The 23,551-nt window shown below is 38.9% G+C and overlaps 1 protein-coding gene across 3 annotated transcripts in view; it reads left to right on the plus strand.

Moving 5' to 3' along the window:
* JADE3 (jade family PHD finger 3) overlaps positions 1 to 23,551 on the plus strand; it is a 139,825-nt gene that overhangs the window by 12,261 nt on the left and 104,013 nt on the right. The window lies entirely within an intron of this gene.

Below are 23,551 nucleotides of genomic sequence, written 5' to 3' on the forward strand. Positions count from 1 at the left end.
AGGGAGTTCTCTGATGATTTGATTAAGCCTTGGGCTTAGGCAGGTATCAGAACCTGGGTCTTGAGTATGTCCTTTGCAAGAATTCCTGCCCCTCCTCCAGGGTGAAGCTTTTCTTCCTTTTTCCTCAGCTGCAGTGAGTACCCACCAGTGTCCTTAAGCCAAGGGTTTTAAGCCCTTCCCCCTGCAGAGTAAGCCTTTTGTTCTGTGTTGGAGATAAAGGAAAGGTGTCTGGGTAGATTTCAGTGGGTGTTGTTTTCCTCAGCCAACCAGCACCAAGATGGGAGTTTTCTCTGGGATTTCCCCCATTCCTTCTGTAAGAGGATGATGGGATTCCTGTAGGAAAAAGTTTTAAGAAGATGGGAATTACACCACGCCATGTGGAGCCTAGGAGCTGCATACTATCATGACATCCCATACTCTGGTCTCCAGTAAGTAATGTGTTAGAATTTCTAGTTTGATCTTCCTATCAGCTTATATGCTCAGATCCTATGTTTACCTGTAGGCATCTTTCTCTTCAGATAGCTGGATGGTGGTTTGCCCTGTATTCAGTTTTTGATAGGTCCAAGAAGAGTCATTGGTTTCTCAGTTTGTCTAGTAGCTTCTTTATGGTGAGGGTGAGAATGATGGCTTTCCAGTCCTTTACATATCAGCTGAAACCCACATTCTGAAATAAGTTTTAATCTACATAAATGTCTAATGCAGTGCATGGCCCATAGAAACTCAGTATAGATTAGTTTTTCCTTTTTCTTTTTCTCACCTCCTTGAATTTTATGGTTTTATGGCTAGGGAGCCAGGAATAATTGATTCTGGTTTGGGTTCTGCCTATTTTAGGCTTTAAAAACCTCTACACTGCTGGCAGTATGTTGTTATATGGTTTGTTTGTTTGTTTGTTTGTTTTTGCTGTCTTCCAGAATTCTATGTATGCCTTTGTAATTATTGAGAATGTTGTTAGCACTCAGTAATAATTTGCCTCATTCAGAATTAGAGGGTTATTTAGTCTTTCTACAGTATAGGCTTTGTTAGTGACCATGTGTTTGTCATTTTTATTCCCCATATTTCCAGGTGCAATTCAGTTCAGCAAATATTTAAGGGCCCATTGTGCTATGAGGCACTGGGTGTTGAGTAGAATACAAGCATGACCTGGTAAGTGGAGAGACGAAGAGGTTCTCAAAGGCAATGGAGACCCTTTGGATGTAAGGATATTGCAACTTGGGAAATATCTCCATTTCAATCTAGAAGGATTAAAAAAACTTTTTAAATTCTGTTCTTAGTTATATTAGAGATACCCTAGAGATGCATTCTAGGAAAAATTGAAAAAGTTATAGAAAGAGTCATGGTTGTCCATGACATCCTTATAATATCCTCATTTCTTCATGTTCTCCTTCCCAGGGTTAATTTTGGTTACTTATTTTTGTTTTACTATGCAAATTGCTGTATCAACTATCATGCCATCTAGTAGTTTACTGAAATATATGTATTTGTAAGGGAGTAAGCACAAAAATTCTGTTAACTTTTAAGGAATGTTTGTTTAAAGGGGTAACTCACTATTCAGTTTGGATGTGCGGCCCAATTTTTTTGTTTGTTTCACATTATAGTTAACTCTTTCAAAAAATTTTTCTGGAAACTATTGTTAATGATATGTAGAGCCATAAAAAGTGATAGAGTAAAACTGACTTGTGGAGGTGTGCGTAGTCATGTGGACTTTGATGCATGTCTAGATCAGTGTAACCACCATCATAATCAAGGTATAAAGTAGTCCCATCACCCAAAACAACTCCTTTGTGTTACCTCTTCAGTCACACTTTTCCCACCCCCAGCCCTTGACAGCCACTGATCTGTGCTCCATCACTAGTTTTGTCACTTTGAGGATATCACATAAATGGAGTCCAACTGAATGTAATCTTTTGAGTCTTGCTTTTTTTCACTCAGCATAATGCTTTTGAGATTCATCCAAGTTGTGTTTATCAAAAGCTTGTTCCCTTTTTACTGTTGAGTAGTATTCCATTGTAGAAATGTACTACATTTGGGTTGCTACCAGTTTTGGGTAATTATACGTAGAGCTGCTATAAGAATTCATGTGCAAGTGTTTATGTGCACATATAATTGCAGTTTTCTAGGGCAAATAACCCGAGAGTGAGATGGCTTAGAATTTTACTAACATTCATGGTAGAACCTTGTTAGATGGAGTTTGAATGCTAGAATGGATAGAGCCCTAGAGACTCAAGTTATTTGAATCCTGCTTTTTCTTCTTAGTTATGCAACCTTAAGTGAATTAAACCTCTTTGTGCCCCAGTTTCCTCTTTTGTAAAATGAGTGGTTTTTTTTTTTTAAGTGTTACTTATTTCAGAGAATGAGCATGAGCGTAAGCGTGAGTGAAGGGAGGGGCAGAGGGAGAAGCAGATACCTTGCTGAGTAGGAAACTCAATGTGGGGCTCAGTCCCAGAACTCTGGGATTATAACCTAAGCCAAAGGCAGATGCCCAACCAACTGAGCCACCCAGATGCCCATAAAATTAAGTTTATAATAATAACCACTGGGATTGTTGTGTGGAATTAATGGCATATTAAGGATAAAATACTGATCAATGTCTAGCATACCAAATATTATTATTATTTCATGCTTAACGGAAACTTGTCAGAAACACCCATCTTTAATTAAAGTAGGGAAATTAAGTAATCCGTAAGTGTGATGTGTTTAGTAGGCAAGCCTTCAAAGCATGCTGTGTTTAGGGGAAGTTTTAGAAGTTATCCTCAGTGGTGAAAAAGTTTAGGAACATAGGTGTATGGGAGTCCTATGTAACATCCAAAGGTTGGACCACATGCCCAGTTTTGATGGCTTTTACTTGCCCTCTCAACATTAAAGAATCATGTCCCCAAAAAATCAGTGCATTGCTATACCTAATAAAGAAGCTGCAAAAACGACCTCAGAATCAAGTAACATTCATTTAGTGCTTGCTGTGTACCAATCTCCAGGATAGGCACTCAAGTGTATAAACCCAAGTATCCCCCCACAAAATAAGTAACTTGGGTAGTCACTAAATTATTTCTCTGTGTTTTCTATGGTAACTAGTCAGGACACTGGTGAGGCATGATTTCTTAGAGCCCCCATGATGTGAGCCATCAATGATATCGCAGATCCTGTCTTGAAACACATCTTTTTACAGGAACCTCTCCAGTTTCAAGGAGCATGTTGAGGAGATTGCAAAACTCAGCATGCCACTCAAATCTCTTCCTAGAATACTGTGTCACTAGAAAATGCAACAGAGGCCCCTTTCTTGCATGACTGTCACGTACTATGGTCTGGCTCAGCCTGAGAAAGCACCAAGGGCAAAGGGGATGTGTTTTTCCCTGGAGAACTTTTCCTGTCCTATGAGGTACATACAAAGGGCTGCCCAGTCACCTACTAGATAGTGAATGAAAACCAGTATGTGCAAAGAAGAACCTAAGTGTCCTTTCTTCTCCTGGCTGTTCAGTTGTTTTGTAATGTATTCACATGCCACAGTCTGGCAGCTGTGTTCTTTACCTGGGATTTCAGTGGAAGTGGGTCGAACAAGAAATCTAGAGCATACAGTCTGGGATGTCATCTCTAAACTGTACTCACTGCCTCCCCTCCCCAAGTACCACCAACAGTTCAACACTCAGGTTACCTGGAGCCTTTCCTCACTATTAGAACATCCTTCCTGCTTTGCTCTGCCAATCCTGCCTGAGCCATTTCTTGCAAATTCTAGCCCAGCAAGACACTCCCCCATGCCTCAAAATCCGCTCATTTGGATGCCAATCTCTACTCCATGTTTTCTTATTAAATTGTGTTTTTTTCTTTTAAGTGGGCTCCACACCCATGTGGAGCCCAATATGGGCCTTGAACTTGCAACCCTGAGATGAAGAGCTGGGCTGAGATTAAGAGTTGGCGCTTAACCAACTGAGCCACCCAGGTACCCCAATCATGTCTTTTCTATTCACTTTGTCACCTAATGCCATACTTCCTTACTCTGTGATCTGTTTCATATATATATGACCTGAAGGTTTACAACGAGACTGCCATTCCCAGAGTGGTGGGAAACCCTCAAATTCTCTACATCCCATCTCCCACAAATACCTGAAAGAGAATCACCGCCTGCTATTTAATTCACAGACCAAACATCAGTTCTCATTTTGTGTTTAAAAGTTACATGTAACAGGTTCTAATGGCCACATAAGTCCTGTGGAAAGTGATAGTTTGGGAAATAAATATGTATTTTTCAGACTGTCAAAAGAAAGCTAATGCTTTGCCATGTTGCTGCTGTGAAAAGTAGGGCTGTGCAGTCTGCCTGGGTAGAGTCTGGCTACACAGTATAGATTACAGTCAAAACTGCAGCAGCCTTTTTCTGGCTCCATCATTGTTTCTAGCCTTCCCCGTAATTCTTTGCCCACTTCAAATGTTAAAGAGCACTAGGAATTTTCTTTTAAATATAGACAAAACTTTGCAAACAGTTGTAACCCTCTTGTCTTGTGTGAAACCTGCATCTTGTCCAGGAGAGGTGTGTGTGTGTGTGTGTGTCTGTGTATGTCTGTGTGTGTGTGTGTGTTGAACCTAAGTTTAGCTTTCCTTGGGATAACCAGTTTAAATCCAGGATAAACATTTTTTATGCTTTGGGGCGCCTGGGTGGTGGCTCAGTCAGTTAAGCATCTGCTTTTGGCTCAGGTCATGATCCCGGAGTTCTGGGATTGAGCCCCGCATAGGGCTCCCTCCTCAGCAGGAAGCCTGCTTCTCCCTCTCCGTCTGCTGCTCCCCCTGTTTGTGCTCTCTCATTCGCTCTCTCTGTCAAATAAACAAAATCTTCCAAAAAAAAACCCAAACAAACATTTTTTTTATATACTTCTAAATAAACTGGCTTTAAAAGTTCTGGTTATGCCCTTTAACCCCTTGAAGAGAATCCATGTAGGCACTTGCCTTTAGGGAGACCATCTCTAGGCTGTTTTCTTGCTGTGATCACTGTACTTGAGGCCCAATTCAACTTCCTTCTAGACTGCTCTCCACAAAGACGCAGGTTCTAAAGGCCTCTTCCCTATCCTACCATTTCTATTCCCACCCCAAGGCCACCCTGACCCCTTGCTGCTCACTGCCTAGGTGGGTAGTGTCTGTATTCCTGAGAGCCAGGCGGTTAAAGTCTCCCACATCCAATCATAACCTTTCCCACCATCTTACCTTTTCAAGTCCTCTTTTCTACTCGTTTCACCTAAGTGTGCATTCACTAGAATCTAACATACTATGAGTCATCCTGCAACTTCTGTGTGTACTGCCTTTTCCTGAAGTTCTCCACATTCCTCTGGGATTTTTGTATCCTGTACATTCCTCAGGACCCACTCAAAAGCTTATCTTTTTTACTTCAATGGTTCTTTTCATCTTTGAGGACCCGTAGCACTTAATGTGCTCAGCACTCATTTCCCCAAATGGGATGGTGTGATAGAATGGTTATTAGCCACAAAGATCTTTCACTTCTGTATGTATGTGACTTTGCATTAAGGTAGAGTCTGTTTCTCTACTCCCTGAATCTGGGCTGTTCTTATAACTTGCTTTGGCCAATAAAATGCAGTGTGCGTAGCTCTGTGTGCCTTCTGATCCCAGGTTTTAGGAAGTCTTGTAGCTTTCCCCTTGCTCCCTAGGAACCCTGAAACAACCTTGTCAAGAAGTCCAGCTAGCATGGTGGAGGAAGAGACGATGTGGCAAGAGAGGTCAATCAACAGCCAACCATCAGACAATGTGAGTGAGGCCACTCACTCAATGTTCAATATTAGAACATTGAGCCCCTGTCACATTGCCAGATGACTAACCATATGAGGGACCCTAAGAAAAATTAACAGAAGAACCACCTAGCTGATTTTACCCCAGACTGCTGACCCACAGAACTGTGAGCACATAAAATGGTTGTTATTTTAAGCCACTAAATTTGGGGGTGTTTTGCTATGCAGTAATAAATCACTGAAAGGGCATGGTTTATACTGCTGTATTCCCAGGGCCTAGAAGACATGCTCATGGCAGTTTTCTTTAAGAGATTATTGTGGATCGCTGTCATTGTGGTGTCAGTCCTCTCCTTATTTAATAGACAAATAAGCTTACAAACCTTCATGTCTCTCCCTAGCTCTCAATAGTTCAAAGCTTGGGCTCAACACTGTATTCAGGAACACCTTGCAGTTTTTTTGTTCTTGATGATTCACATGCACTTATGATTAGGGGGGCACTTAGAGATTGTCTCAGACAACCCCTTTTAGTTATGAATGAGGAAAGGAATGCCCAGATAGGAAAAAGCCATAAAAATGGTTTATTCAGGTCATATGTTGGCAGTATCAATACCAGAGCCCACATTTCGTGCAGATCGTTACTTAGTAGGTTGCCTATTTGTGCTTGGTTTGTGTGTGTAAAACTGCTTCATTGATCAGACTGGAGAAGTTCTTTGGAGGCAGGAATAATTTTACTTCTCCCTTTTCATACTTTCCGGCTATCCCCAAAGACAAACCAATGACCACTGGACATATAGATAGTCAATAAATACTTGTTGATTAATTGACATTTGAAAAGCAGTTATGCTTGAACTGTTCTATATCTTTTTTTAAGGTTGCCAAGTTTTTGAAGAAATTACTGAAGTATAATTGGCACACAGTGTTAGTTTCAGGTGTACAGCATAGTGGTTCAACAATTCTGTATTCAGTGCTAACCACAGTAAGTGTAGTCACTGTCTGTCACCAGACATTGTTGTTATAGTTTTATTGACTACATTCCCTAAGTTGTACTTAACCACTTCTGTGACTTATTTATTGTATAACTGCAAATTTTTACCTTGTAATCCCCTTTATCTATTTCACTCATACCCCCACCCACCTCCCCTCTGTCAATTACTGGTTGGTTCTCTGTACTTAAGAGTCTGATTTTTTTGTCTCTTTTTTTTTCCTGTTTGCTCATTTGCTTTGTTTCTTAAACTCTACATAAGAGTAAATCATATGCTATTTGTCTTTCCCTGACTTATTTCATGTAACATTACACACTCTAGGTCATCCATGTTATTGGATTGGAGCAGGATTTCCTTCTTTTTCTGGCTTTGTAATATTCCTGTGTGTGTGTGTATCACATCCTTTCTTCTATGGGTGAACACTTGAGTTGCTTCCATTTCTTGGCCATTGTAAATAATGCTGCTGTAGACATAGGCATGCATTTATCTCTTCAAAGTAGTGTTTTTGTTTTCTTTGCATAAATACCCAGTAGTGGAATTACTGGGTCATACAGTATTTCTATCTTTAGTTTTTTGAGGAACCTCAATGTTTTCCATAGTGGCTGCACCAATGTACATTCCCACCAGTAGTGCACAAGGGTTCCTTTTCCCCCACAACCTTGCCAACACTTGTTATTTCTTGCCTTTTTGTTACTAGCCATTCTGACCAATGTGAGGTGGTGTCTCACTGTAGGGAACTGTTCTGTATCTTATTTGTGGTGGTAATTAAAACTATATGCATTTTTTAAAACTTGAATTATACATTAAGGAGGATAGATTATACTGTGTGTAAATTTTTAGAATTAAGTTGTAATTCAAGGCAATTATGATGAAGAAATCCATTTATTTGATAAGTGTGGCAAATATATAGGTTACATGTTACCGTGAGAAAAGGAATTTGGCCCTTTGAAAATAAATTTCACCTAAGTACTCATGTTAGTTTCCTTCCTCCTTGCACACAAATGCTTCAGGATCTACTGTCAAGACTGTTAAAGAAAGCATACATGCCCTAGGAGATGGCTGGATCTCAGATGACTTCTAAGATCCTATGACTGGTTTGAAAGGTAAATAAATGACTATTTTGGAATGCTTGCGTAAAGTAAAATATATAAGCACCACCGCACTATTCTAAAGCTGGCCCCTTAGAACCTTAATTTTACTTACAAAGACTTACTCAGGTATAAAATAAACTATTAGCCCTCCGTTAATAGAAATTACTTAGAAATTAAAAGTAATACAAAAAAGATGGCCAAATATTCTTTCACTGTTATACTGGAACATTGACTAACAGGTCCACCCAAGGATTATTTAGTTTTCTGGGGGAATTGCACTATTGGGAGGGACATTAACTTAAAGATTTTTGTCAGGTAGAGATGTAAAAATTCTGTTTGGTAGAAGAAATAATCCCAGAGAGTACAGATTAACTGTCCTATAGGACAGTAACTACTTTTCTATCCACTTTAGATATCTTATTGTAGCATTTTTAATTTTAGTACCGATGCATACCAAATCTCTCCAATATTCTTTGAATCAGCCTGTTTCCCTCACTAATACAGTAGTCTTTGACATGTGTTCACTCTGTATTTGTATGAGTCATGTTTTTCATTTTGAAAATTATGTTTTTGACACCAGAAATGTCCTACAGCATTGCCTGTGGATCATGCCCTATCCTGTAAAAGTCCCTGAAATCTACTACTGATTGCTAGTTTTAATGCTATACCAGCACCCTGAAATATGTTTGTGATCATGCTGATACCATACAGGAAAAACACTGGATACCTCAGCAGAATGCTGCAGAAAGACTTTCTGGAACTGCTCTCACAAAATGAGAAACTGATGTTCCTTCCTATCATGTTATTTTTCTATTTATAAGCCAAGAGGATGACATTAAGAACCTTTGTTTTAGGAGATCCAGAGCAAACAGACTCACACTGGGCCCTTCTTTCCTGTCAAACACTATTCCTTATAATCCACTTTTGCTAGTAATGGCCATAAAATAACTATATTGGAGCAATAAAAATTGATAAACTACCAGCTGCCTCAAAAATCTAATAGCTTTGGCAAAATATACTGCTGCTCATTGTGATAGAGCCTCCTTTTCCCTAACAGGTTTTATTTTAACACTTTCCTTTTCACACTACTGAACAGCATAATCAAATCAACAATTCAGGAAATGCCCAGTGTGTTCCAGGCACTAGGCACTTCTCAGCCCTGACCACCCTCACCTGCCCTCTGCCTCAGGCAGGCTCCACTGCAGTCATTGATTTGCAGTTGTCTAGGATGATAGTGGAGAACAGAGTGAGCCCAAATGGAGGGTTGCAGTCTGTGCTGTCAGCACCCACAGAATCAAGCAAAAGGGTGCATCTTTTTCGCATTAATAAAAGCTTAGTTATCTACAAGACCACTGAGTATTAAATACATACAAATTTGAAACAGCCTATGAAACATGAAGGGCAGATTAAAACTTGGTTCACTAACAACTGGTATTTATAAATATTCTGAATCAGCTTGATGACTTTATTGAAAGAGGCATAAAACAAATATCTTGCAGTAAAAACTCAGATTCAGAAATAATCGAGATGTGGTGCCCCTTTATACAGAGACCGAAGTGTCAACTTCCCATGCAGTGTAAGGAACCCTCTGCAGAGAAATTCTGAACCAAAATTCTAAAACACTGGGGAGGAGAGGGTGGAGTGGGTTAAGGATATGGGACATAAGTAGGGGGAAATTTTTCAACCCATTTTTTCCTGGTGATTATTAAAACAGCGTTCTTTAATATTTCACCATAAAGTGTTTTTGAAAAAGTAATCAGTTGGGCCCAGTTCTGCCCTAGAATGTAGAGAGCTGGAAGGAGCATTGCTCCCACCCTTAAAGCTGTAAAATGCCTGACTGACTTCAGATTCATGACTTTTATTGAACCCATCAGAAAGAAGTAGTTTGCTTAAGTATTTTTTGAGAGGAGTCTTTGTTCAAAAATTGGGTCATTTTTAACTTTGGTAGTTTGTTTTCTTGCTGTTGAGGCTTTTTTTTTTAAATTAAGTTTATTTATTTTTAAGTAATCTCTACCACCCGACATGGGCCTTGAACTTACAACCCTTGAGATCAAGAGTCACACTCTCTACCAACTGAGCCAGCCAGGCCCCATATGTATTTATTTTAAGTAATCTCTTCAGCCAGCATGAGCCTTGGACTCCCCACCTGGAGATCGAGTCACATGCTCCTCTTACTGAGCCAACCAGGCACCCCTCTTACTATTAAATTTTGAGAGGCTTTTTTAAAAAAAATATTCTGGTTAAAAATTCCTGTTGGTTACATAATTTATCAACAAATATTTTCTCTTAATCTGTGGATTGGCTTTTCATATTCTTAACAGTGTACATCACCAATCAAGATTTTAATTTTTATGAAGTCTGATTTATCATTTTTTTAAATGACTCATTAACTGTAGGTCATGAAGATTTTCTCCTGTATTTTCTTCTAAAACTTCTAAAGTTATATGTTTTACATTTAGGTTTATGCCCATTTCCAGTTAATCTTTGTATATCATGTAAAGTTTAGGTAAAGGTCTGGTTTTTACATGTGGATATCTTATTGTTAGAGAACCATTTGTCCAAAAGACTCTCCTTCTTCCTTTAGATTGTTTTTGTACTTTTGTCAAACATCAGTTGGCTATATTTATGTGGGTTGCTATCTGAACTGTTGTTCCATTGATCAGTTTTTATCCCTCCACCAATACCACTATCTTGATTACTGTAGCTTTACTGTAAGCCTTAAAGTCAGTGTGGTTTCTGTAACTATTCTTTGTGAAATTTGTTTAAGCTATTCTGGATCTTTTGCTGTTCTCTATAAATTTTAGAATCAACTTGTCTATATTTACAAAATGCTGCTAGGATTATTACTGGAATTAGATTAAAGCCAATGATGAATCTGATGAATGTAGATAATTGACATCTTTAATATGCTGAACATTCCATGACATGAATATAGTATATTTTACCATTTATTTAGATTTTCTTTTTTTCTTCTGTCAGTGTTTTGCAGTTTTCAGCATATAGATCCTGTCCATATTTTGTTAGATTTAAACGTAAATATTTTATTTCTTTGGAGCTATTGTAAATAATATATTTTTTAAATAATAGTTATCTTTTTTTAAGATTTTATTTATTTATTTGACAGAGAGAGACAGCGAGAGAGGGAACACAGGCAGAGGATGTGGGAGAGGAAGAAGCAGGATTCATGCTGAGCAAGGAGCCCAATGTAGGGCTTGATCCCAGGATCCTGGGATCATGACCTGAACCAAAGGCAGTCACTTAACAACTGAACCACCCAGATAAAAATAATCATTTTCTAATTGTTTATTGCCACCATATAGAAATATGATTTATTTTTGTATTGACCTTATATCCTGCTCCCTTGTTAAGCTAACTGGTTGTTATAGGACTTTAAGAAATTAGATTCCTTGATATATTCTAACCAAAGAGTCATGTTTAGGAGTAGGGATAGTGCCATTGATTTATTTTTTTTAAGATTTTATGTATTTATTTATTTGACAGAGAGTGAGCAAGAGAACGTAAGCAAGAGGAGTGGCAGAGGGAGAGAGAGAAGCAGGCTCCCCGCTGAGCAGGGAGCCTGATGCAGGTCACTATCCCAGGACCCTGGGATCATGGCCTGAGGCAAAGGCAGACGCTTAACCAACTGAGCCACTCAATTGCCCTGCCATTTTTTTAAGGTTTTATTTTTAATAATCTCTACACCCAAAGTGGGGCTCGATTTACAACACCCCACTTGATCTTGATCCCAAGATCAAGAGTCACATGCTCCACTCAGTGAACTGGCCAGATGCTCCCATATGCCATTTATTTTTCTGCTTGTCCATCTGTCCATCTAGCCATGCATCCACCCATCCCTTACTGCACAGACCAGGGCTTCCAGTATGATGGTTAATATGAGTTGTGGGATAACACTGTGTGTCAACTATACTCAAAAAATTTTTTTAAAGAATTAGTAGTGAAAAAGGACATCATTTTCCTGTTTCATCTTCAAGTCTTTTTTAAAAAAAATATTTTATTTATTTATTTGACAGAGAGCACAAGCAAGGGGAGCTGCAGGCAGAAGGAGAGGGAGAAGCAGGTTCCCCACTAAGTAGGGACCCCCATTCAAGGCTCCATCCCAAGACCCTGGGATCATGACCTGAGCTGAAGGTAGATACTTAACCAACTGAGCCACCCACACGCCCCCATCTTCAAGTCTTTCATCTTGAAGTTCATTTATCTGGTTGAAGAAGTTCCCCTATATTCGTAGTTTGCTGAGAGTTTCTATCATGAGTGCATGATGAATTTTAGACTTAATATGGTTGATTACATTGCTTAGTTTTTGGACATTGAACCTGCCTTGCATTCCTGGAGTAAACCCCACTTGTTTGTAGTGTTTTATATATTGCTCTTAGATTTGCTAATATTTTGTTGGAGGTGTTTAGTTCTATTTTCATGAGGGGTATTGGTCTAGAGTTTACTGCATTTGTCTGGATTTGGTATCAGGGCTTAATAAAATGAGTTGGGAAGGATTGCCTCCTCTCCTGTTTCCTGGAAGAGATCTTGCAGAATTGGTGTTGTTTTCTCTTTAAATGTATTTTGAAATTTGCCAGTGAAACCATCTGGGCCTGGGTATTTTTTTTTTAAAGATTTTTAGCTATGAATTAAAAAACATATTGCCCGATGCTTTTATTTTTTATTATTATTTTTTAAAGATTTTTGTTTATTTGAGAGAGAGCATGACTGGGGGAAGGGAGAGAAGCAAAGGGAAAAGCAGACTCCCTGCTGAGCAGGGAGCCCAACATGGGGCTCAGTCTTAGGACCCTGAGATCATGACTTGAGCCGTAGGCAGATGCTTAACTGACTGAGCCACCCAGGCACCCCTTAGCTGTGAATTTAATTTCCCTAATAGATAGGGCATTATTTGGGTTGTCTATTTCATCGTCAATGAATTTTGGGAGTTTGTGGTTTTTGAGCAGTCTGTCCCATTTTTGTTCTCTAATTTATGTGCATAGAGTTATTCATCATATCCCCTTATTATCCTTTCAGTGTTTGCAGGGTTTATTGTGATAATCCCCTCTTTCATTCTTGATACGACTATTTTGAGTGTTCTCTTTTCTTTTCTTTGTCAATCTTGCTAGAGGTTTATCAATTTCATTGATCTTTTCAAAGAACCATCTTTTGCTTTCATTGACTTTTGTCTGTTGTTTTTCTGTTTCTCTGTTGTTTTCAAGTTCATTGATTTCTGCTTTATCTAGATTATTTCCTTGTTCAGCTTACTCTGGATTTATTTTGCTCTTCTTTTTCTAGTTCCCTAAGGTAGAAGTGTAGATTGTTTATTTGAGAACTTTTTTTCCCTAAAAGAGAATTTAATCCTATTAGTTTCCCTATAAACACTGCTTCAGCTGTAACCCACAAATTGGGTTATGTTGTATTTTCATTTTTTAAAAATTCAGAATATTTTTCTAATTTCTCTTGAAAGTTTTTCTTTGATTCATGGATTATTTAGATGTATGCTATCTAATATCTAAGTGTTTGGAACTTTTCCTCCTATCTCTGTGTTGTTGATTTCTATTTTAATTTCCTTATGGTCATGGAGCAGCATATTCTTTATCATTTCAATTCTTTTATATGTGAGGTTTGTATTATGACCTAGGATATGGTCATAATACAATATATAAATACAATATATATTGAAATAATATATATTCTGCTATTGTCAGGTAGAGTGTTCTTTATTATGTCAGCTAATGCCACTTGGTTGATAATGATGTTCAGTTCTTATAAATTCTTGCTGATTTTCTGTCTACTCATTCTATGTTTTAGAGAGGAGTATTGAAGCCTCCAACTATAGCTGTGGATTTTTCTACTTTTAATTTTAGGTCTGACAGTTTTTGCTTCACATATTTTGAAGCACTGTTGTTAAGTGTGTACACATTTAGGATTGTTAAGTCTTTTGAGTGAGTTAATAACCTTTTAGCATTATGTCATATCTCTCTATATCCCACTTTATCCTAGTTGTTTTCTTTGCTCTGAATTCTTTCTTTTGATCATTGTTTGCATTATGTATCTTTTTTCATCCTTTCCCTTTTCACCTACCTGTATCATTATATTTAAAGTGATTTTCTTACAGACAATGTATAGTTCAATCATATTTTAAAAATCTCTTCTGACATTCTTTATCTTTTAATTGTATGTTTAGCCCATTACACTTAATGTAACTATTGATGTGCTTGGTTCAGGACTACCATTTAATTACTTCTTTGTGTTAACTTCTTTATATTTCCCTTTTTTCCACTTCCCTGCCTTCTTTTGGGTTATATCAGCATTTTTAGTGCTCCATTTTAACTTATCTACTCTGATATTTGAGTTTATCTCTGCATATTTTTGTGGTTACACTAGGAATTATAAGACACGTATTTAACTTTGTACAGTCTGCTTAGTACGAATACTTTATCACTTCAAGAGGAATGCAGAAACCTTACCCTTTACCTCCCACCCTTTATGTTAGAATGTTCTTATGTTACATCTATACATATTGAAAATCCCTTCACACATTATCATTTTTGCTGTCAGTTGTCAAAAGTATTTTAAAGAACTGAAGAGAAGAATAGTTTATTATATTTACCCAAATATTTTCCACTTATGTTGCTGTTCGTTTGTCCCTAATGTTCTAAATTTCTGTCTGCTCTAATTTTCCAACTGTCTGAAGAACTTCCTCTAACAGTTCTTTTAGAGCAGTTTGCTGGCTATAAATTCTCATTTCTGAAGGATATTTTTGCTGGATATAGAATTATGTGTTGACAGTTCTTTTTTTCCCCACACTTCAAACATGTTGTGCCATTTTCTTCTGACCTTCATGGTTTCTGATTTTTAAAAATCCACTGTAATGTCAAATAATATACCCCTATAAAAGGTAATAGATACTCCTATAATGTAAAGTTTTTGTCTGGCTGCTTTCAAGATTATTTCTTTGTATTTTTGTTTAGCAGTTTGATTTGGATATGTCTGGACATTTTTTCAGGTTTATCCTGTTTGGGTTTTTTCATGGCTCAGACTATTCAGGGTATCATAAGTAGGCTCTAGATTCCAGAATAGACTAGAATAATTATTATAAAAGACTTGTTTTGAAAGTTTCTTTGCTTTATAGGGATGTGCACACAATAGAAATATTTGCTATATATTCCGGACAGAAATTAACACGAGTTTAGTAAATTATAGTTAGAGCCCTGGGATCATGACCCAAGCTGAAGGCAGACACTTAACTGACTGAGCCACCCAGGCCCATTTCTTTTTTCTTTTTTTTTTTTTTTAATCAGGTAAAGTCTGAAATTTTAAATCCCTTCTGAGAGGCATCAAGTATTGGTTTGAGTAGGGATTGGTATACTATAGCCTGCCAGCCAGATCTGGCCTGCTACCTATCTTCATACAGCCCACAAGCTAAAAATGGATTTTACTGTTTTTAAATGGTTGGAAAAAATTGAAAGAAGAATATTTCATGATATGTGAAATTATATGAAGTTCAAATTTCAGTATCCATAAGTGAAGTTTAATCAGAACACAGCCTGTCCATTTTTTAACATACTGTTTATGGTTTCTTTCATGCTTCGGTGACAGGGTTGAATAGTTAAGACAGAGACCAAATGGCCTGCAAAGCAAAAACATGTTTACTCTCTGGCACTTTACAGAAAAAGTTTGTTAATTCCTGGTTTAGGATAATGTTTAGTGAGTTGAGTTGGAGTGTTCCGCAATATGAGTTATGTGAAAAGATTAGTTAGAAATCAAACTTTGCTCTTTGAATGTCCTTTGAGTGTCTTAGGTATAGGTTATTACTTGATTACAGTAGAAGTCTATTAGCATATATTAAATATTTTCAGTTCTAGAACAATATTTCACATTGTTATTGTACTTCTAAAGTTAGCTCTTCTGGAAATGCTGCCATTTGCAACAACATAGATGAACCTGGAGGGTATTATGCTAACTGAAATAAACCAAACAGAAAAAGACAAATACTGCATGGTATATCACTTATAATATATGTGGGTTTTTTTAAAGTTGAACTTACAGAAATGGAGTAGAATAGTGGTTGCCAGGGACTGAGGAGTAGGGGAAATGGGCAGAGGTGGTAAAAAGGTATAAACTTTTAGTTACAAGATGAAGAAGCTCTGGGGATCTAATATAGAGTATGATGATTATAACTCAGTGGTTAAGCATCTGCCTTCATCTCTGGTTGTGATCCCCGGGGTCCTGGGATCAAGCCCCACATCAGGCTCCCTGCTCAGTGGGAAGCCTGCTTCTCCCTCTCCCACTCCCTCTGCTTGTGTTCCCTCTCTTGGTGTCTCTCTCTCCATCAAATAAATAAATAAAATCATAAAAAACAATACAATACTGCATTACATACTTAAAGCTGCTAAGAGAGTAGAACTTAGGTGTTTTTACTACAAAAAAGAAAAAAAATCTGTGTAAGATAATTGATGTGTTAATTTGGTGGGAATCTTTTCACAATGTATATGTATCTAAAATCACATTGTATATTTTTATTACAATGTTATTTGTCAATTGTACCTCAGCAAAGCTGAGGGAAAAAACAAAGGACAATCAATCAATCAATCAAATTAGCCCTTTAAATCAGGAGAAATTGATTGGAAGAAATGCCAGAACTATTTCTATCTAGTCATTTGAAGAAGATTTTTATTTGGAGTCACTTGACAGGCAATTGTGGGGGGCGGTGGGCGCTTAGGGAGGTTTTCTTGGCTAGAAGAAATAAAGGCCACTATTTAAATTCTGTTTTCCTGCTTCTGAGTTGGGCTTTTTACAAGTCTAATTACCTAGTTGACTTTCTGCAGACTTCTTTTGTAAGGCTGTTTCTCTGAGACTAGTGAGAGGAAATGGCTGGTCACTTTTATTTATTTTTTATTTTTTATTTTTTTTTTAAAGATTTTATTTATTTATTTGTCAGAGAGAGAGAGCAAGAGCGAGCACAGGCAGAGTGGCAGGCAGAGTCAGAGGGAGAAGCAGGCTCCCTGCGGAGCAAGGAGCCCGATGTGGGACTCGATCCCAGGACGCCGGGATCATGACCTGAGCCGAAGGCAGCTGCTTAACCAACTGAGCCACCCAGGTGTCCCTTTTTTTTTTTTTTTTTAAAGATTTTATTTAGGCTGGTCACTTTTAAATGAAGAGAAAATCCCAACTCTAACCAGGAACCCTGACATTGCCCCTCACCCCTGCCCCTGTAGTTGCCTTTCCTCCTGCCTCCAGACCTGCCTTGCCAGCTGGCATCAAAAATCTATTGAGATGTCCATAGGCTGTTTCTTCCAACTGCTTCCCTCCATCTCAAGGACCAAATGAGCCACATCTGTACTATGTATGTACTTAAAGGATATTTTTAGGCCCAAGTTAATTTCTGTTACCCATTGAAATTTAAGCTTCTCAAGTGAGTCGCCTATCGTAAAGTTCCTAGAAACAGCCAATTTTAAATGTATATTACACATTATTTTTAAAGATTTTATTTATTTGGCAGAGAACATGTGAGCATGCACATGCACGAGAAGAGAAAGAGAGAAAGCACGAGCGTGCACGCGCGCATGCAGAGATAATGGCAGAGGGAGAGGGAGAAGCAGACTCCCACTGAGCAGGGATACTGTTGAGGGGCTGGATCCCAGGACCCTGATCATGTCCTGAGCCAAAGGCAGATGCTTAACTCACTGAGCCACCTGGGTGCCCCTACACATTAATTTTTAGGGTAAAAATATTATTCTCTTGATTTGGAAAATTTATTTTTTAGGTGACAGTAAAATAATTATCTTTTTACTATGTATTTTCCGTGTGTGTGTGTGTTCTATAACTGTATTCATGCTTGCATCTGTTACTACCATGAAATTTAGCTATCCTAAATACTGTGGGCTGTATCATCCTGGAGGTGAAACTAGAGTCTGGATAAGTCACTCCAGAGACTTCTGCTAGCTCTGTTACGGTTTTTTAGCTTCTAGGGCGCTCTTCAGATACAGCCGGTTTATTCTGGAGGTATCTGCTCTGTTTTCCTGACTAGGTATTCAAGAGCTCCAAATGTTGTCTACCTCCTCTTCTCTTTCCTTCTAGCACTTTTGGTGGTCTCTCGGGCAGAATCCTTGCTAGGCTGCTAGTGCTTTCAGCCCATTGAGGCTGTTCTGTGTTTGCACAGCCCGCAGTGTTGCTAATACCACTGACATGCCTGACTCTGCCCATATGGGTGACCCACTTACCCAGTACCCACTGGATGAGTCAAGGGCACTGATGTCTGTGCTGAGGCTCTTGATTCTTTCACCCTCCTGTTGTAAGTGGAGCTCCTGGGGCTGTAGGAACTGTATGTCAGCTTGTTTACATTTCTGTGGAAGGCCCCTCTCTGACTGGAATTCTGAATCAAGTCCTTAAAAGTTCAGCTTTTAGATAAACCTGAATAACGTGCTTCACACCCATTTTCTGAATCTTTATTCCCTCAGACCTTAGAGGACCACTAGATCGTGTTGGTGAGCTTTTGTTTTCTCTTAGCACCACCCTCTTTACCAGAAGATGCCATGTTCGCTCAAGAACATAATTCATGGGGCACCTGGGTGGCTGAGTTGGTTAAGCCACTGCCTTTGGCTCTGGGTCCAGGAGTCCTGGGATTGAGTCCAGCTTTGGGCTCCCAGCTCCGCAGGGAGTCTTCTTCTCCCTCTGACCTTCACCCCCTCACGTTCTCTCTTACTCTCTCTCTCTCTTTCTCTCTCTCAAATAAATAAATAAAATCTTTAAAAAAAAAAAAAAAAGGAACCTAGATTCCTGGTAAGATAGGCTGCTCCTAGGCATGCCCTGACAGGTAAGAATCCCACTGCTCAATGAATCACCTGCTCAAATGGGGCCCTCTGTGGGATTATGTGTTGATAATATGTGTCCTATGGTACGTACATTTTCTGTTGCTGTCTCATTGAGATTTTTTAAGCTGGTCAGCTACTGTAGGAAGCCCAGAGCTTAATTTTTACCTTTACCTAAACAAAGCCATTAGTTTGGTTGTCTTCCTGCCCCTATACTCTGCCCATTTCGGACCCAAGTGGTTGACCTACCTACCCAATGTTACTACTTCATACAAGTTGATTTTCATTCTTCCCAAACTGTTATCTACTTTTGTATCCTATACCAAGGATTGTTATCCTCCTTTTTCTAGTTTCTTGAGGTGGTGCAAGGTTAGATTATTGATTTGATACTCTTCTAACATAAGCATTTAGTGCTATAAATTTCCCTCTCAGTACTGCTTTAGCTCTGCCTCACAAATTTGGGTATGCCGTGATATCTTCATTTTCGTTCAGTTCAGTGTAGTTTTAAAATTTTCCTTGAGGCCTCCTCTTTGACCCATGGCTTATTCAGAAATACATAATTTAGTTTCCAAATGTGTGGAATTTTCCTATTATCTTCTATTGATTTCTGCTTTGATTCCATTGTGGTCAGAGGATGCACTCCATACAATATCAGTCCTATTAAACTTAAGTTGGTTTTGTGGCCCAAGCTGTAGTCTGTTTTTGTGTATTTTCTGTGGGTGCTGGAAAATAATGTAGTCTGCTGTTGGATGTGATGTTCTACAAGTGTGAATTAAACCCTGTTGGTTGGTTGTATTTATTGAGTTCCTTATCCTTGCTGATTTTGTCTAATGGTTCTATCAGTTGTTAAGAAAAGAACGTTGAAGTCCCCAACTACAACTGTGGATTTGTCTGTTTTTCCTTTCAGTTCAATCAATTTTTGCTTCACATCTTTTGCAGCTGATGTTTTGTTTTGCTTCTTTGTTTTTTGGTGCATACACATTTATGATTGCTATTTCTTAGTAGATTGGCCTGTCATTATTTAATGTTCTCCATCTGTGGAAATTTCCTTTTTATTGATACTAATATAACCACTCCTGCTTTCTTTTGAGTACTGTTTGCATCTTATTTTTTTTCTCCCATTTTTTTTTTTACTTCCAAACTGCTAAATTCCCTATATTTGAAGTGAGTTGTGGTAGATAGCATATAAATGGATCATTTTCTTTAATCCACTCTGCCAATCTCTGTCCTTTGATTGGTTTATTTAAACCATTTACCTTTGCTGGTCCTTCAGAGATCAATAAAATGGCTGTCTATAGAATATATTTTCTGGAATTGTGTCTGCCTCATTCATGAGTGATTCTTCAAGTACATTATATAATGTAAAGCTTACTAGGTGAAGAATAAGATGACCTAAGGCCTAACCTTCCTTTGCTGTATAGCAGTTCTGTGACTTTGGGCAAACGATACTACCCAGTTCCATTAAAAAATGTTCACTGAGCTGTTGGGCATCAAATACTGGATTAGGTACAGGATATACAAAGAGAAGACCTGAAACACTCCTTTCCTTCCATGAGAGACATGTACAAATAATCAGGTAATTACAAGGGGTAAATATTATGGTAGAGATTAGTAGGGGCATTTTAAACAGCTTGGGAGTAGGAGAAAATGGTAAGTAAGGCTTCTGATAAGTAAGAGGTGATGGGTATGCTGACTTCTAAGTGACCAGTAGAGATTAACCAGGTAAAAGGGAGCAGAGGAAGAAAATTTTGAACATTTCTGCATTTTGGTTTCCCTGTGTTTAAGGGGAGATTGGCAGTCCAATCAAGACAAAAATCCAGCTGCCACTCCAGACACACTTATTTAAAATTGTGTAATTTAGATGTCCTCAGGCCTTGGTATCCTATGGGCTTATTGATATCGAAATTGCATGGTTCTTGGTTTCACTGGCTCCTGCTTGACTTTTCAGCCTGCAGCAAATTGTTCATAGTTAAGTCCGTAAGTCATCATGGGGTATCTCACATGTCTTCATAAGTCAGTATCAGTTATAGTCCCCTTTCTCCTGTGCAAATCATTTATATAGCAGATGCTTAGGGTAGGCTGTAGTGAAGGGGACAGAATCAGTCATAGGCTTCAAAAGACTATTACAGAGGGGCGCCTGGGTGGCTCAGTGGGTTAAAGCCTCTACCTTCAGCTCAGGTCATGATCCCAGGGTCCTGGGATGGAGCCACACATTGGGCGCTCTGCTTGGCCGTGAGCCTGCTTCTCCGCCCCCCCCCCCCGCCCACCCCCGCCTGCCTCTCTTGCCGGCTTGTGATCTCTGTCTGTCAAATAAATATATAAAATCTTTTTTTAAAAAAAGACTACTAAGGGATGCCTGGGTGGCTCAGTCGGTTAAGCATCTGCCTTTGGTTCAGGTCATGATCCCAGGGTCCTGGGATTGAGTCCTGCATCGGGCTCCCTCCTCAGTGGGGAGCCTGCTTCTCCCTCTGCCTGCTGCTCCCCCTGCTTGTGTGTTCTCACTCTCTCTCCCTCCCTGACAAATAAAATCTTAAAAAAAAAAAGCAATGAAATTTACACTTGATTTCTGTTACATTTCTAGTTCCTGTATTCACTTTAATGGTGTCTTTTACATGGCAGTAGGTTTTATATTTGTTTCTTTCTTCCTCAAACCATGTTTGTATTTATTAGTAAGGATTAAATAAATTTTTAAAAGTTTTTTAATCATCTTAATAATTCGTACTCTCTTTTTGAGAACTTTTTTTCCCATTGTCTATAGTTCTTCTAATAATTGGATAGATACATGGATGTATGGAATACAAGAGCTACTAGGTAACCTCATGGTATTCACCAGTGGCCCTGCCTTTTAGAAAGTGCCTGGCTTGGGAAAACATGAAGAATGATGGAGTTGGGAAGCAAAGACTTTAAAATGGCAGGTAAATGGTTATGATACCTAGCCCTGCAAAAGAGAAGATGAAGAGGGCACCCCTTCAGTACTTAGGACATTTTAAACAAAATTTGGTGGTGGCAGTTATGAGTGGTAAAAATAATATAAGAACTATTTGTGTGATGGGTTTAGGAAAAGAAGGAAGTGTTTCTACAGTTGTTGAAATGGATCCCAAAAGAATATAGTAGAATTTTCTAGCTGGGCTGAAAGAAAAATTCCATAGTCTCCCTTTGGGGGGTTCAGGTAAATGGAGAGGACTCAAGGGGTAGTGGGTAGGATTGGGGAGGGGGTGTTCTTATATCATTATCCAGCCCTCCCATAGAAGTAGCATGATGTAGTGGGGCAATATGCTATGGGAATCAGTCCATGGGTTCAAGTATCAACTCCCTGATCTCTCACTGAGGCTTTTTTTGTATAAATGGATAATAAGTGAATAGGTATGACTAAATGAATTAAAGTATGTGAAGCACCTACCACAGCAAAGGGTGTACCCGTGAGTATAGTTCCCCATGCTTCTCTTTTTATTCTTTTCCTAGCTTGGCTCCCCAAACTCACTGCTTACCAGTCTTTCATACCACTCTGTAATTTAATATACAGAATTGCTCACAGGAATTTTTGTCTGTTGGTTCGTTCTATTTTGTTTTAGGTATGTTGTGCTTTTCCATGCCATCATGTGTGTTGGGCCTTTCATCTTGAAGAATTTACCTTAGTCCAGGGTTGACCTTCCACTTGGTGTACTCCAAAACCCAATCTTGTTTATACTGAGATTGGACCTCTCCTTAAGGGGGGACTTGATCACCTAGCTCTTGAGATCTGATCTATATAGGCCAAGATAGCAACTTATTGGTATAAAGTGAAAATTCAACTGATTGCATTTTCGGGTGATGTAGCCGCCTTACACCAGATTGCAAGAGCTGGTTGTTTATATCACTCTTAAACTCCGTGGTGAGTGACATCACCTTAAAAGCTCGAAGTTAACTATGGTGGGAATATCTACATCACAGAAATCAGTAAACTACAAGTCACAGCACCTACCCCCCAGCCTGACATTGAACATTTATCACTACACCACTGATGCTGTCTTTGTCTCTTTGAATGAGTTGTGTGGGAGGCCAAGTCATCTTCTCAAGTGTGGACTTGGACCAGGGACTTTAGTGATGTGATTCTCATGTTTGATGTCATCAGCATGAGAGCCCCTTTTGGTCCTTTTCTGAAAACTCTGGTATTCCTCCCCTCACCCAGGAGAGGTGGGTACCTGGACATGAGCTCCATCTCCCTCTGGGCCATGCTTGGATAGGAACTTCTTGATTGTGGGACTCTCCTTTTTTCCATCCTTCAGACTGATCCACCTTTTATTCTCATAGTCCATCCTAAGTAGAATATCAAATAAAATTGTTTTTACTCAATTATAATCATATTCCAGCCCTGGTTCCCCAAAATAAAGTCAAAGCCACTTCTTTGCATGCATGCAACTCCCAGATTAGAGTGTTTGGAGTTTTGGGTGTTGATGAGCTTTTTTGGTCTTCTGTACAGGCAGTATCAGAGTTTGTACTGTGGGTGTCCAGTCACTTCCAAATGTGGGTTTTAGCTACTTAGTTTTTTTTTTTTTTCTCAGAGCAAACACATACATTTTGCCCATCTCTAAGATTTTAGGAAGTACCATGCTGTTTGATTGGTACACATTCTGACAATGTATCACTTGTGACATGAAGCCGCCATGCCTTCTCTGGACAGATTTAGTCACGATCCTTCCATGCCCTTAGGAAATGTGGAGCCTTCCCTTCTTCTCTTATAAAACTTGTCACCCTGGGTTGTGCTGATTTGTTTTCCTCTCCTCCTTCTACATCCACCTGGGCCCCCAGATATCTCAGAATTACAGACCTTGCAGTTCCCTTTCCCTGTATCTACAGTTCCCGGTGTGTTATCAGTATGTAGTATCCTGTATATAAATTTGCAGTGCATAAAAATTAACTAGCAGGGGCACCTGGGTGGCTCAGTGGGTTAAAGCCTCTGCTTTCGGCTC

This window comes from Mustela erminea, chromosome X (assembly GCF_009829155.1).
Source record: "Mustela erminea isolate mMusErm1 chromosome X, mMusErm1.Pri, whole genome shotgun sequence".
NCBI lineage: Eukaryota > Metazoa > Chordata > Mammalia > Carnivora > Mustelidae > Mustela > Mustela erminea.